This window comes from Bombina bombina, chromosome 1 (assembly GCF_027579735.1).
Source record: "Bombina bombina isolate aBomBom1 chromosome 1, aBomBom1.pri, whole genome shotgun sequence".
Lineage (NCBI taxonomy): Eukaryota > Metazoa > Chordata > Amphibia > Anura > Bombinatoridae > Bombina > Bombina bombina.
The window spans coordinates 963,168,952-963,184,313 of NC_069499.1; the positions used below are offsets into that span (position 1 = coordinate 963,168,952).

The 15,362-nt window shown below is 37.4% G+C and overlaps 1 long non-coding RNA gene across 1 annotated transcript in view; it reads left to right on the forward strand.

Annotated features, from left to right (window-relative positions):
- Positions 1 to 3,863: 3,863 nt before the first annotated feature.
- Positions 3,864 to 15,362, forward strand: part of LOC128652639 (uncharacterized) — a 266,148-nt gene continuing 254,649 nt past the window's right edge. Inside the window, exon 1 of the long non-coding RNA XR_008401297.1 lies at positions 3,864 to 4,020. This is a non-coding gene — a long non-coding RNA (uncharacterized LOC128652639). The remainder of the gene's footprint in view (positions 4,021 to 15,362) is intronic.

Below are 15,362 nucleotides of genomic sequence, written 5' to 3' on the forward strand. Positions count from 1 at the left end.
AGCACTAGAAGTTTGGACTTCTCTGGAGGTGAGGTTTCAGATTCTCTTCTTGGAGCTCCGAGTATTCAATCATTGCTCCTTCTAAAGAAATAAATTATCATTATGGACAAACTCACAATCACATGGCTGTGCTAGTGGTAATCTAAGTCTGTTTTGGGTAGAGGAGATTCAATATTCTTTTTCAGATGTTCTCTTTTCAGAAGTTTTTTTTAAATTACATCTCTAATATTAACAACGTGGAGATTGAACAATTCCAAATTCTCTGCTTACATGTGAATCTCCCTTTTTTCTGGGTTTTCATAAGGATAAGACTGTTCTTATTATCCAGTATGTTTTCCTTCTTTGAATCCTCTAGAACATTAAATATATTCCTTTAAGCTACTAAGGATTCCAAACAAAGTTTACTTTGTTTGTTCTTTATTCTGGTTTCTGTGCAGGTAAGAAGGCTACTGGTAGCTCCAACTTTTGGTTCAATCAAGTGATTTTTAGAACTTCTTGCTGGCAGCGAAGTCGCCTCCTAGGCATATTTCAGCTCATTCTTCAAGTTCAGTTGCTACTTCCTGGGCTGTAATAAAGTATGCATCCATTGGAGCAGATTTGTAAATCTTGCACATGTCTTCTCTACACACATTCTTTAAAGATTTCTTTGTTTGATATCTTTGATTTTTGGTAAATGTTTTTGGCAGGAAACTCCTTCAGGCCACTGGGTCCGGCAAAATAGGAACTTCCTTATTCGGAAACTCCCTTTCCTTAACATGGACTCTCAGCTTGGTATTAAATCACATATGTTATAGAATTCCTATGGGCTCTTATCATCATATGAAACAAAACAACATTTTTGCTTTTACCTGTTAAATTCTTTTCTTTTGGGGTGATAAGAGTAAATAGGCCACGTCCATTTAAACTTTTGGGTGACAGTTCTAATTTGCACCTCTGTAGTCCCTACTTTTGTCTTTCCTATGTATCTGTTTCCTTTTCTCTGCTTGGCTATATGTTAAACTGAGGAGGGAGGGGAGGTGGAAAGGGTTTAAAACTCTTGTGTGGTCACATGATACAGGAGGAGTGGAAAAAAACATAACTTTGAAATTTGTCAGAAAAAAATCTACTACTAATTTGAAGTTCAGACAAGGGGGTAGATTTATCAATTGTCGGGCAGACATGATCCACTGTAGCCCGACATCTTCTGGTGAAATGCTTGTGCAATGCCAGCCCCTGCACATTCGATGCCAATCTGCCGCTAGCAGGGGTGTCAATCAACCGCAGAGGTAGCGGATGAATTAAGGACCGCTGCTTCTTAACTTTTATTTCTGGTGAGCCTGAAGGCTCGCGCGGAAACAGCTGCATCCGCAGCATAATAAATCTACCCCAAAGTGCTATTGCATTGTATTTTTAGCATAAATTTGTTGATTACAAAAATCTACTGTATTTACTGGTCCTTTAATCTCTATCTGATTAACCTCTACAAAGCAAACATCTAACTAAAGTTCCTGAGCAGTACATGGTAGGTGATTGGTTCCTATGTGTGCAAGCTGTATTCCTCTCACAAGCTTAAATATATCATTTTGTCTCCCACACCTCCTATATTAGTGATCAATATTGTCTTGTGTCTTGGTGGAGTAGGTAGGAACCTCCCAGAATTCATCAAATGCTTCCTCTTCCTCCTTTATATATGACCTTGTCATTTTTGTCTGTGTCAGTCAGTTATGTTTCTACAGTTATTAGGTAACAAAACTGTGTTGTGAGTAGTGTAAGTGTCAGAAACAATGCAGGATTTTCCCTTAGCTGACGGTATCAGCTGGTTATTCTGGGACAAATATAGTCCACTGGACTTGATTTAAATGAATTTTTTTCCTTTATGAGAGTAGGTGAAAATATATTTCGAGCAAACCATGTTACATGTTATTACAAAGTGACTACTTGGCAACTTTGTGTTCTTAGTGTATAAGATTAGAGAAGGTGATTCTAAGGGAGAGGCACCAAACCTTAAAAAAAATGTTCAGGAACTAGTGGAGCTGCTGATTTGAGCTATATTTGCTATAACATTTAGATGACAACAACCACTGTCTCTTCACAGAGGAGAACTTTCCCTTCAGTCAATCCTCCTCTGATCTACACAGAAGGCAACCCCAGAAAATGTTTTACATTCTGTCGACTCTGTCAGTGTGGTGCAATCATATCCGTCTAGGCTAGGGTTGGCAGGTGTCCAGTATTCAACCGGACAGTCCAATATTTTAGCAGGCTGTCCAATAAAATCTGAACAAAATACTGGATGTTAAATTTAAAGGCCCCTGTCAGCTAAATGTAAAGGGCCTTCTAGGACTGTATGCATTAGAAATATGGCTCAAAAAGAAGTTGCACTGTGCATTTTCTATTATATGTGTTACAGGCAACCATCGGGGTGTTCAATCATTGCTAGGTGTGTACCTCTAGCAGCCAAGGGGGTCACATCACTGCTCTGTACATGTGTTACTGGCAAACACTGAGATAAAATGACTGCTTAGTTGGGAAAAAATATACTGTATGTGGTGGGATCAAGGGGGGGCCAAAGGTGGGGGCTAAAGACCGCTGCTCCATAACTTGTACACCTGCTCTGAGGCGGCGGACAGAAATCAACCCGATCGAATACAATCGGGTTGATTGACACCCCCTGCTAGCGGCCGATTGGCCGCGAATCTGCAGGGGGGGTATTGCACAAGCAGTTCTGGTGAACTGCTTTTGCAATGATAAATGGCGACAGTGTATGCTGTCGGCATTTATCAATGTGCAGCGGACATGATACGCTACATCGTATCATGTCTGCTCGCACTTTGATAAATATGCCCCATTGTGTGAACCCAGCTACGTCCCGTATCCAATCACCTATAGGTCGTCCAGTATTTTTATGAAGCACAGCTGGCAACCCTAGTCTAGGCCTATAACATCTGGTTCAAGATTTAAGAACATGGGGATTCCCTTGCATTTGAAATTTTAGTTAGGGTGTTACTAAGCAAAAATGTTGACAGCACTGTATTAAATATTTACAAAAATGTTTGCAAACACATATGCAGCAATAAGCATATACTAACAATAATGATTCGTCTATTGTTTCCATTTAATGTGCTTCACCATCTTGCCAAACAGAAACAGGGTCTACAACTTATGTAACCTATGTGACCAGGAACTTATACCTAAGCAGAAAAACAGTGTAATTTTTACTAGCATATAACATTTTAAATGTAGGTTGAAAGGAAATATTTTTTTTTACTCCTATAAAGTCAAATTAATTTATTATGAAAAATAAAAAAAAATATGAGGTGAAATTAATTTCTTTTGTGTGTTATGTAGAAAAGTTAATTACATTACTTTACACTACTAGAAATGTGCTCATGAATAAAGTTATTTCAAACCTGACCACTAATCAGGATGCTATGCAGACCTTCAGCTGTTGCCCTAAATCCTGGTTCAGTGTGATAAGGGCAAAAACAAATGACAATATTTATAAACTGTTGAAGGAAAATGTTGTAAGGCTCCAAAAGAAATTATAAGACATAAATCTGGCTGAGTGTGCTAAAGTTTAACTCAGTGATTATCTGCTACGGGCCAATTAGTATCTATGCTTAGGTATCCCTGTTTTTTTGTTTCATAAGTCAGTAAACTGCATTGCACCCATACCCAGCATTACCTAATAAAACATTCATAATTTACGCTGGTAAAGTAAAATGTATTTTATGAATTTATTTTAATTTATTTTGTATTGTGGCAGCACATATGTTACATCGCTGCAATTATTTATTTTAATACATACAAAATAGATTAGATTCTGTCTTATATACATGATTTATTATCAAGCTATAAAATAATATTTAATAATTGTCAGCACATAATGCATACTGTTGTTAGAAAAGGGGTCAGCAAGTTGCTGAAAAAGAGAGTCATAAGGTAAGGTAAAAACTGAAAATGAATAACATGCATTTCATAAACAGGATCATGGACACATAAATGAATAGGATAATAACACCCATGTGGAGCGAAAGAATACAAGTAGGTAAATTAGATAAGATAAATATGTAACATATATACCAATGTTATGTGGCAGTGAAGTCTGAACAGACACCCAACATGGGTTTCGACAGAAAAGTGGCCAGTTTTAACTTTTGGCATAAAACACCATCCTGATTGGTTGACATAATTAACTAATCATGATTACTAAAATTAGAAACAAATGCCTGAGAACTTGGAGAGTTGTTGGAAATAACAAGAGGATGCTTTGTTTATCAAGGTATTGTTCTATTATAGTAGGAGCTCTGTGAGAGCACTAAATGCTTCCCTGTAAATTTCCACGATGAAAACTGAGCCACAGCTTTTTGTAATAGCTTTTTATTTAGTTATGCTTGGCTTGATAATTTTGTTTGGGTTATGTTGAAAATGTTTGTATGCTTTGTGAAACGTTCTGTATTAGTTAGTAAGCTAGTTATAAGTTAGTATTTATTTACGTTTGCCAGTAAAAACAGATTAAGGCCACACAAAGCTGCTTTAGAAGATCACCAATAAAGGGCTAGATTATGTATTGGCTGATCAATGTTCTTTTTCTTGAATCGACAATAAAAAGATTTATAAAAAAAAAAAAAGGGCTAGATTACGAGTGGCGCACTGTAGCGATATCAGGCTTTTTGCACGTGATGAAAATAGCGTGTTTATTATGAGTTGAAAGCAAACGTGTTCTCTCAAACAACATAGTGATTTACTCGCGTCAGGTTAGTGAGACTTCTGAACTCGCATAAAGGGTAAGGGAAGAAAAAAAGTTGCACTAAACACAACATAAACACATGTAAAAGTTCAGCTACACTCATATTAACACTATCTGAAAAAAATAAAAACATAAGGGTTCAAAGATAGATGGTATAATTTGTTAGAAAAAAAGGGCTGCAAAGGGCTTTACACATATATACATATGTCTAAAAAAATAAATATATATATATATGTAGATATGGGTGTGTACAGATGTATTTAAGTATTTTTGTGTTTTACTGTATATGATCTGTACATATTTAACATTTGGAACAAAAAAAGATTTGCGGTGCTTCTGGAATATGCTCAAAACATTTTTTTTACGGCATGGCTACAAGGATAAAAAATACACTTGCAAGTGGAATGAAGGGCTTGATCTGTTTTGGCTTACGCCGTCATCAGAAGCCTAAGGTATGTTACACACCTGCAACTATTTAAGAGCACTTCAACCTCCTGATAGGTTCACCTAATGATCACATGTTTAGTGTTAATCCAGTTAACCTTTTACCTGCTGGCCCCTATCTCAATACGTTGTTAACAAACATAAAAAACACAAATTCCCAATACACTCTTAGTCATAACCGGATACCATTATAGTTATCAAACTCCCTTAACCCTTTAATATAGCTTATCTCCAGACATTGATTAGATCTGCTTCAGTATTGAATCATTGGGGTAAATCTGGTTTGCTATGTGAAAATCCAGAATGCTTCCCTCCTGGACAGAAGCATATCTAGATTCTCTCCTCTTTTTGTAAATCTGATTTTCGCAATCACTTGCCACTTGAACGATTTAACATGACCTATATGCTTATAAATAAAATGTGCAGCTAATGCAGAACAGGGGGTGGAGGTAGAGATATCATTAAGATGTTCTCTTATACTCTCACCTCCCTAGTGGTCATACCTACATATTGCATTCTGCATATTGAATTAGATATACCACGTAATAGGACCTACAGTTAGTACAGCTTACAATGTCATATACTTTTTGTGACACGTAAGATTGAAACTGCTTTGTAACTATAGCGTGTCCACAGGCTTTGCAGTTTATATTACTGCATTTATAATGGCCCTTACACGTAAGCAAATTGCTTCTATCTGACTTTTTTGTGTTTACCACACTTGGAGAAAAATAGTTGCCTATGGTGTTTGGAAACAAAACAGCATCCTTCTCTGACCATATCATATAGGTCATTGTCTCCTTTAAGGATAGATTGGTGTTTTCTCAGTATGTTTGTGATCTGTCCATATTGAGTACTGTAGTTTGTTATAAACATGAGTTTTTCTCTGTTATGCCTTCTCTTTTGTTTCCTGTTATCAGACAACAAATCCCTCCTATCCGTTCCTTTCACCTGAGTAAGTGCTCCATCTATAACCTCCCTGTTATAGCCTCTTTCTATGAGTCTTTCCTTAAATTTTTTACTTTCTTTGGAAAAAAATGTCACTCTCTGAGCAATTCAATTTAGCCTTATATATTCTCCCTTAAAGGGACAGCATACACCAATTTTCCTATAACTGCATGTAATAGACACTACTATAAAGAATAAGATGCACAGATACTGATATAAAAATCCAGTGTAAAACTGTTTAAAAACTAACTTGGAAGCTCTAAGTTTAGCTCTGTTGAAAAGGTAGCTGGAAAGCCCATTCCAAGTGGGAAATAAGACACTCCCTCCTCCCCCTATCGGTGAAAAATCTTATCCGGCTAATATATGGATTACTATCTCCATAAACATGGAACAGCTCCCACCAACCCATAAAGAGGTTGGCATATGAGGGGGCAAACTTGTCCCCCATAGTAATTACTATCTCCAGAAGCGTGGAACAGCTATCAAACAAAAAATAGTTATGATTGAGCAATTATCTTATCACTCTTATAATATCATTTTGAACGGTTCATCAAAATTTGTATATCTGTCTAAGAAGAATTTGACAGCTATAAGACCTTTTTCATGGGGGATGGCAGAGTAAAGTCCTACTTCATCCACTGTGACCCAAATATTACTCTCCTGACAAATCTCATCTTCCAACAACCTCAAAAGGTGCTTGGTGTCTCTTAAATAGCTTGGAATCAACTTAAAGAGTGGTTGCAAAAAGGAATCAATCCATGTGGAAAAGTTTTCGAATGGAGACCCTATTCCGGAAACTATTGGTCTCCCCTGAACATACTCCAGGGACTTGTGCACTTTAGGCAAGTAGTGAAAAACTGGCCCCACCGGATCAGATACAAATAGAAAATCAAAGGTGGAATCATCTATACGACCTGCCTCTCTGCCTTCATCTAATATATCGTACACAAGCCCCTGGAACATCCGAGTGGGGTTACCAAACAGCTTACAGTAAACCTCACTGTCTGCTAGCTGTCTTTCTGCTTCCCTTATATAGTCCTCCCTCCACATAACCAGAAAATTCCCACCCTTATCTGCCTGTCTATAAACCAGATTTTCTTTATCTCTCAAAGTTTATAGAGCCTCTCTCTGTAGAAATGTGTATTTAACATTCCAATGTTCTTCACTTACATGATAATGTACTTTTTAATTTAAATACACACATATATATATATATTTATGGAACAAAGTATGAAAATAGCACATGCAGATAGAGCCAATACAGCTTATTTAAAACTTCAAAGTTAAAAACAGAAAAACCGTAGCACGGTATACAAAAATAGTAAAAAGATTGTATCACATCACAATGTGAACAGGAGCACTTGCAAACATGTTTCATGCCTGCGCACTTGATCACTGCATTTTTAACAAGGCATATTAAACTTTGAAGTTTTAAATAAGCTGTATTGGCTCTATCTGCATGCGCTATTTTCATACTTTGTTCCACATACAGTATACCGACTTTGTGTTTGACAGACACCTGAATAGCTGCAGCAGTACTTTCAGCTTTATTTTTCCTCACTCTCCATTGTGCCGGGTAGAGGAGTTCAAGGGTCATAACGAACAACGCCGAGGAATACAGGTGAGAGGAGTATTATGGCGCTGCACACAGTTCATGTTTATATATATATATATATATATAAATATACCTATACCTTTATATCTATTCCTATAGATATATAGGTATAGATATGTATTTTACATTAACAGTATCAAATATATATACATATAAATATATATTTAATATTAAAAAGTTTATTAGTTTCTATATGAAGAACAAAGGAATGTAAAATATTAGATTTTTATTTGGAATGGTTCACATTGGGGTTTGCTATCAGGTTAGTGCACATGAAGACTTGCTATCTTCCTATCTTCAATGCGTGTTATTGAAATATTAAATATTAAAAAAAATGAATACAAATTATTAAAAATTATACATACTGTAAAATATATATATATATATATATAAAAAAAAACAAAAAACATAACATGAAAAAAGAGAGAGGTAATTAGGACATAAAATACTAACCTAAATTAAAGAAGGGAAATATCAACACACCGAATGGGCTTTTAAATATGTTTAATGAACGTCCCAACCAAAGATTAATCTGTTTGTGCCTTACAGCACTATGCAAAGTAAAAGCATATTATTATCACATTATGAGAGCCACTTCTCCATCAAAACGTCACACTGCTGGAATAACATCCAGAGAGGATGTGAAGGGCAAGCAGTCACGCTGGAAAGATTGCTGTATATCAGACACATTACCGGAGAAAAGTGCAAGTATAATAGTTAACTGTGCTTTGTTTCTATGACCTTGAGTGCAGCGTAGTCTGCGATCGAATACTCCAATTTGTGGATCAAGAATTTTCACAAAGTTACAAAGTACATAAGACTGTGCCTTCCTATAGGACCTAGAGTGCAGTTGAATCTGCGGTCCATCCTTTTCTGTATATAGTGCTCATTTATATTATATTATGTCTATATCTGCATAATTTAAGCTGGTTTTTAGCTAATATGTCTAGCTAAAGGTGTCTCTAGAGATATGAGTTACCTGTATACGAATGTTGGTAATATATACCGTTCATCACGGTCTCTCATAATGTGATAATAATATGCTTTTACTTCACATACGCCTAGATTTGAAGTTTGGCGTTAGCCGTCAAAACCAGCATTAGAGGCTCCTAACGCTGGTTTTTACCGCCCGCTGGTATTTGGAGTCAGTCAGGAAAGGGTCTAACGCTCACTTTGCAGCCGCGACTTTTCCATACCGCAGATCCCCCTACGCCATTTGCGTATCCTATCTTTTCAATGGGATCTTTCTAACGCTGGTATTTAGAGTCGTGGCTGAAGTGAGCGTTAGAAATCTAACGACAAGACTCCAGCCGCAGAGAAAAGCCAGGAGTTAAGAGCTTTCTGGGCTAACGCCGGTTCATAAAGCTCTTAACTACTGTGCTCTAAAGTACACTAACACCCATAAACTACCTATATACCCCTAAACCGAGCCCCCCCACATTGCCGCCACTCTATTAAATTTTTTTAACCCCTAATCTGCCGACCGCACACCGCCGCAACCTACATTATCCCTATGTACCCCTAATCTGCTGCCCCTAACACCGCCGACCCCTATATTATATTTATTAACCCCTAATCTGCCGCCCACAACGTCGCCTCCACCTACCTACAATTATTAACCCCTAATCTGCCGACCGGACCTCACCGCTACTCTAATAAATGTATTAACCCCTAATCCGCCTCACTCCCGCCTCAATAACCCTATAATAAATAGTATTAACCCCTAATCTGCCCTCCCTAACATCACCGACACCTAACTTCAAGTATTAATCCCTAATCTGCCGACCGAACCTCACCGCTACTCTATTAAATTTATTAACCCCTAAAGCTAAGTCTAACCCTAACACTAACACCCCCCTAAATTAAATATAATTTTTATCTAACGAAATAAATTAACTCTTATTAAATAAATTAATCCTATTTAAAGCTAAATACTTACCTGTAAAATAAACCCTAATATAGCTACAATATAAAATATAATTATATTGTAGCTATTTTAGGATTAATATTTATTTTACAGGCAACTTTGTATTTATTTTAACCAGGTACAATAGCTATTAAATAGTTAATAACTATTTAATAGCTACCTAGTTAAAATAATTACAAAATTACCTGTAAAATAAATCCTAACCTAAGTTACAATTAAACCTAACACTACACTATCAATAAATTAATTAAATACAATACCTACAAATAAATACAATTAAATAAACTAACTAAAGTACAAAAATAAAAAAGAACTAAGTTACAAAAAATAAAAAAATATTTACAAACATTAGAAAAATATTACAACAATTTTAAACTAATTACACCTACTCTAAGCCCCCTAATAAAATAACAAAGCCCCCCAAAATAAAAAAATGCCCTACCCTATTCTAAATTAAAATAGAAAAGCTCTTTTACCTTACCAGCCCTTAAAAGGGCCTTTTGCGGGGCATGCCCCAAAGAATTCAGCTCTTTTGCCTGGAAAAAAAAACATACAATACCCCCCCCAAAATTACAACCCACCACCCACATACCCCTAATCTAACCCAAACCCCCCTTAAATAAACCTAACACTAAGCCCCTGAAGATCTTCCTACCTTATCTTCACCACACCGGGTATCAGCAATCGGTCCAGGCTCCGATGTCTTGATCCAAGCCCAAGCGGGGGCTGAACATCCATCCTCCGGCTGAAGTCTTGATCCAAGCGGCGGCTGAAGAAGTCCATCTTCAGGCAGAAGTCTTCATCCTATCCGGGCAGAAGAGGAGATCCGGACCGGCAAACATCTTCATCCAAGTGACATCTTCTATGTTCTTCCATCCGATGACGAGCGGCTCCATCTTGAAGACCTCCGGCGCTGATCCATCCTCTTCTTCCAACGACTAGACGATGAATGAAGGTTCCTTTAAGGGATGTCATCCAAGATGGCATCCCTCGAATTCCGATTGGCTGATAGGATTCTATCAGCCAATCGGAATTAAGGTAGGAAAATTCTGATTGGCTGATGGAATCAGCCAATCAGATTCAAGTTCAATCCGATTGGCTGATTGGATCAGCCAATCAGATTGAGCTCGCATTCTATTGGCTGTTCCGATCAGCCAATAGAATGTGAGCTCAATCTGATTGGCTGATCCAATCAGCCAATCGGATTGAACTTGAATCTGATTGGCTGATTCCATCAGCCAATCAGAATTTTCCTACCTTAATTCCGATTGGCTGATAGAATCCTATCAGCCAATCGGAATTCGAGGGACGCCATCTTGGATGACGTCCCTTAAAGGAACCTTCATTCGTCGTCTAGTCGTCGGAAGAAGAGGATGGATCCGCGCCGGAGGTCTTCAAGATGGAGCCGCTTGTCATCGGATGGAAGAACAAAGAAGATGCCACTTGGATGAAGATGTTTGCCGGTCCGGATCTCCTCTTCTGCCCGGATAGGATGAAGACTTCTGCCCGAAGATTGACTTCGTGCAGAATTATATAACATTATTTTTAGGTTTACTGACACTTTTTTTTTTTTTTTGTTTAAATAATTTTTATTGAGGTCAAATATGCAAAATAACAGGCAGACTGAGATACAGAAATCGTATACAAAGAAAAGAAAAACATATCAGTCCTATTGTCACATTATACAATCAGATCCGCTACTGCACAGTATTGTATGCAAAATGATAAACAAAAAAAGGAGACCTCACGTTTTCTATTTTGTTACATAAGAAGAAAAGGAAAAAGAGAAGACTTGTAATTACTCGCATTACAAATATATTTATATATTCACACAAAAGAACAAGCTTTCTTGAACTGAAAGATATTAATGATAGGATATTAATGATAGAATATTAATGATAGAATATCCCACAGGCATTGTAATTAGAAATAAGTTAAAAAAACTGATGATGTTATTGGTTGGTAACAGAATTGTGCTGCGTCTGTAACTTTAAACTAGATAAGAAGCTCTATATCTGTATACATATAACCTGGGACAGTAACAGAGCCCCAGTACAACATAACTAGCTTCAAGTGATGTAAAGACTGTATAGCCAATAGTTAATCAGACATAGATATCATTACATGAGTTTATGAAAAGGTTAAAGGCCTTATTCTTAATCTGATATGTCTAGAATCTAGAATCTAGCTCCACCCAGGGCCCTTGGGTTGGCGCCAGTTCCCAACATCCTTTAGACGAGTACCCATATAATATCTATTGTTTAAATACATATACCCTTTGCTAGAGTTATACTATAAGAGCACACTATATAAATTGTTTTAAACGGCCAATCTCGCAAACAAAAGTAGAACCAAAAATGGCTTTGTCTCAATCAATATTACCACCGGTCACAACAACGGGAAATAATACTGTGGGAATTAGAACTATTGATGCAAGTGTAATTAATTGTGGTATATTTCAAGGAAACCACGCATTTAGTTCCTGACTGTAAAGTAAGTAATCAGGGAACTATAAGGTGATGGGGGGGGGGGAAAGGATGTGGAGCCACCCGCACTAATATGTGATATCATAATGATAAATATACCAGGAGGTCATACATAGCTCGATACTGACTATACAGGTGTAGCATAAAAGTTAAATAGCTGGCTTTAAGATATCCATAAGGGAGTTCAGAGCAAATGAAAGGCTATATCTCTAGACTCACACTAGAACATTCATGGCTGGTATATAGATAAAAAATATATTATTATTTTGACTCCTCAATGGTATAACTGCATTAACGAAGTAAAGAGAAAATATTACTCTCAGTGACACGGTCATAGAAAAGGTAGGCAGACAGCTGTTTGTTATTAAGAAGCACATTTAGAGGCAATCGATTTAGTTTTAGAGTTGGTTGACCCAGTTGTGACTGCTGATGCTTTAAAATGGATATGACAGTTTGGGATGAGAAAGTTGTAACATTTATGTAAGCTGGTTATCTAAAGCATATAAGAAACATCAAAATCCTAAGTGGGAACTATAGAAAAACTATCTCTGTCCTTAGGCATAAGACAAGTATATAAATGCTCTAGGTACTAAAGAGGAGCTAAGACATTAGGAATGACTACCTTCCTTTGTAACAATGCATGTTTGTGATATTAAACCTACAGTAAGCACATATATGGTATAACTAATGTAGATAAGTCACGTAAGATTAATGTAGCTCAGAGTCTATAAAGACAAAATGTTTCAGCATATATTTTGTAAATTGTAACCTGGAATTTTGTGTTATGAATGTCCCCAGAGACAATCCAGCATTCCGTAGCAGCAATCAACATGTTAACTACTCATCCCAACTAAGTTAGAAAGAGTATGGCTGTACGGTGTTTAACTAGATGAGCACTTAGTATAGATTGTTAACTGTTTAAGAAAGTCTCAGATCCATTGAACGTCAAATAAACAAAGTCAACGGATGGGAGTCCAATACCAGTGTCCAACCCGCTATTGATCAGATTAAGAGATGTCATCTTAAGAGGCTCTCATAGCAGGAATCAATAGTGTAAAGCCATGTCTCAAGTTATAGCATTAAGATCCATTTGAAGATAAGTCAATGTCTAAGATCGTGTTCTGAATCAAGCCGGCTAGTTAAAGCAGTATACAACAGGTCAGTGTCTATCTGATTGCTAGCCATTCAGGTCTGTGTTTTTAACCAATGCCCCTGGGGTCCAAGACTTTTGTACTTGGCTGCAGAGACCACTCTAGGAAACAATCTTGAGGGTTACCTTTCACAGCATGGCCTGCAGTGGAATTAAGAAGTATAGGCTCACTCATTTCATCAGCTGCGGTATTGAGCAAAAGGAGAGCTCTCCGCTCATGGCCGCCGATTGCAAACACTGTGTGTCTCGTAGCTCGGTATGTGCTCGGGATTGAGGTGTGATCTGCTCCGATGTCTGGCTCAGCAAGCTTATCGGGGCAATCTTCCATTGCAGCCTCCGTAACTGTGCCTACCTCATAATCGGTTTGGTCGCTGTAGCTGCAAGTAGGAGGTTTGCCATATTGAAGGGGTTCAGGCAGGGAACACGAGGCCCCAGGGGTTGATGATGAAGCATGGTTATCCTGGTCTAGGGCAATGTAATCTGCAGTTAAGTTATGGATGATATGTGTAGATAAGCTTGTCCCAGCACAGCACTCCACTAGTGTCAATTGCATCTTTGCAAAATGCTTATGTAGGAGCTGCGCCACAGCTAATTCCCAGTCCCTGAGGGCCTCCATTCTGTTCATATTTTTTAAAAGGATTCCCGTAATCAAAGATATCCACTTACAAGTTGCTTGGATCTGCGATATTAGGGAGGAACAAGAAGGCTCCTTGTAGTACTAAAAATCATTATTTTAAGGGCAAATAAACATTTTAAAGCTGGTTGAAGCCAGGAGCTCCACTCATGGACGTCTGTCTCCCTCGGTAGTTGGCTCCGCCCCCTCTACTGACACTTTAAGGTTTTTGATTGCCTGATTTTTTAACACACATCTATGAGAATAGATCCTGTTTTATTGCATGTTATTTGAAATATTTGGGTATTATCTTCTAGACTAGTGACTTTTTATAAATACTTATGATTGTCTTTTTTAATTGCAAGTCTATAAGAATAGATATGTTTTAAATTATTAACTAATGTAATAGGTGACCGGTAACATTGCATTGTATTCAGTTATTAGTTGCCACCTAACATTGGATGTTTAATTATTTTTTAAATAAAATTTATATATTTTTATTACAAATAAACCTTTGTGCTTCTACTGTGTTGGTTGTTGGATTCCTCTTGCTTTAACTAGCGCTGATCTAATAGCTTTATCTATATTTTGCTTGCTGTAGTCTATGATTGGGACAGTTTCATTTTGTATGCCTTGTGACTTGTTTTTAAATAAATAGTTTTTTGTACTTTTTAACCACTTCTGATTCATACTTTGGAGCTGGAACATCATTCTTTGCCTTGCCTCCTATTAGTAGCTCCCTGTACCTGTATATCTAGAGCTTGATATTGAAGCTCTAGACAATGTGAGTACCGTTTCTGGTTCTGCTATAAATTCCACATAACCACAGAACTTCACTATATGTTTTTCTTTTTTTCCATGCAGTTCACCAGCTGAGTATTGCCACCGTGATTACTTAGGACATTTATATTTTTTAGTGCACTATCACATTTGCTTTTGTTTTTGAGATATATATATATATATTTATACACACAAATCACGGAAGGGGACTGCACTCTCAGACTGGACTTGGTACATATCCTATCACCCTGCAAAACTCACAGCCCTGGGTGCTCAATAGCACTCACAAGTAGCTGTGCCATCCCCAGAGTACCTGGCAGTTAACCCCAGATAAGTCTGGGTGCAAGGCCCATAGGGAAAATTACAAATCAAATTAATACAACACACAGATAAAATCCAGCACTCACTTGCAAGCACTCAGCTAAGAGTAAGAGAAAACTGGAAGAGTTAGTTACTGGATCTGGCCAAATGGGACAAGCCTAGGTACCACGTCAAGGTCTCTCTACAACCTGCAACATGCACAGCCCTGGGTGCTCTGTATTTAAAATATATATTTATGTAATATTCCAATAATGCACATCGAAGATAGCAATTCTTCATGTGCGCGGACCCGACCATGTTAGTCCTAAATTGTGAACTCTGAAGCGCATTACGCATATTTTACATTCCTATG